Here is a 1,467-nt window from a genome sequence, read left to right on the forward strand (position 1 = left end):
AGTTTCGAAAGAAGTATATCAGTCAGAGATTCATTGACCAAAAACGGAAGGAATTTCTTGAACTTAAACAAGGTTCCATGTCAGTTACCAACTATGAACGAAAGTTTGTAAGGCTTAGCCGGTACGCTCGAGAATGCATTTCTTCAGAAGCCGTAATGTGTAAACGTTTCGAGGATGGATGAATGATGATATAAAGTCAGTATGTTGGCATTTTAGAAATCGAGAATTTGTGGTACTTGTCGAGCGAGCTTGCAAAGCCGAGGAGCTCAAGATGGAGAAAAGAAAAGGCGATATGGGAGCAAAGGAGTTTCGTAAGAGGTCTTCAGGGAGGCCCTTTCAACAGTCATCGAAGAAATTTAGAGATGATTTGGGCCGATCTAGAGACACTTTGGGTTTTTCTAGACGAGATCGTGATCGACCCCCTATGAGTGCACGAGTCACTTCGGTCGCCAGTGTTGGAAATGATGGTCGAGATAGAACAGAGTGTCAGTATTGTGGTAAATGGCATTCGGGGAGTTGTAGATTGCATGACCGCTCCTGTTACAAGTGCGGATCAGTTGACCACTTTATTAAAGATTGCCCGAGGTTGTCTGAACAGAATGTAAATCAGAGTGGGAAACCTGGTGCTACTACTGCTCGGGGTAGACCATCTAGGAATACGGGCAATGCTAGTGGCGGGCAGAGAGGATCTAGAGATGCTACAACCAGATCTGAGGCTCGTGCTCCTGCTAGAGCTTATGCTATTCGCGCACGCGAGGATGCTTCTTCGCCAGATGTTATTACCGGTACTTTTACTCTCTTTGATACTAATGTGATTGCTTTGATTGACCCTGGTTCTACTCATTCTTATATATGTGAAACCTTAGCATCCAGTAAGACTCTACCTGTTGAGTCTACTGAGTTTGTAATTCGGGTGTCAAATCCTTTGGGTCGTTACGTGCTTGTCGAAAAAGTGTGTAAGAAATGTCCCTTAGAAATCAGAGGTTCCTGTTTTCCGGCCGATTTGATGCTTTTACCGTTTGACGAATTTGATGTTATCCTTGGTGTGGATTAGTTGACCGTACATGATGCAATTGTAAATTGCAAAAGAAAAACCATCGATCTGAGGTGTGTAAATAACGAGATAATCCGAGTTGAGTCTACTGACTTGAATAGGTTTCCAGCTGTAATATCATCAATGTTGGCTCAGAAATATGTAAGAAAGGGGTGCGAAGCATACCTTGCGTATGTACTTGATGACAAAGAGTTAGAAAAGAAGCCTGAATCTGTGCCAGTGGTTTGTGAATACCCGGATGTTTTTCCCAAAGGATTACCGGGTTTACCACCTGTTCGGGAGGTAGAGTTTGGCATCGAGCTTGTACTTGGGACTACATCGATTTCGATAACTCCGTATCGTATGGCACCAACGGAATTAAAGGAATTGAAAGCTCAGTTGCAAGAGTTGACGGATAGAGGTTTCGCTCGACC

Source organism: Gossypium arboreum, chromosome 11, assembly GCF_025698485.1.
Source record: "Gossypium arboreum isolate Shixiya-1 chromosome 11, ASM2569848v2, whole genome shotgun sequence".
Taxonomy (NCBI): Eukaryota; Viridiplantae; Streptophyta; class Magnoliopsida; order Malvales; family Malvaceae; genus Gossypium; species Gossypium arboreum.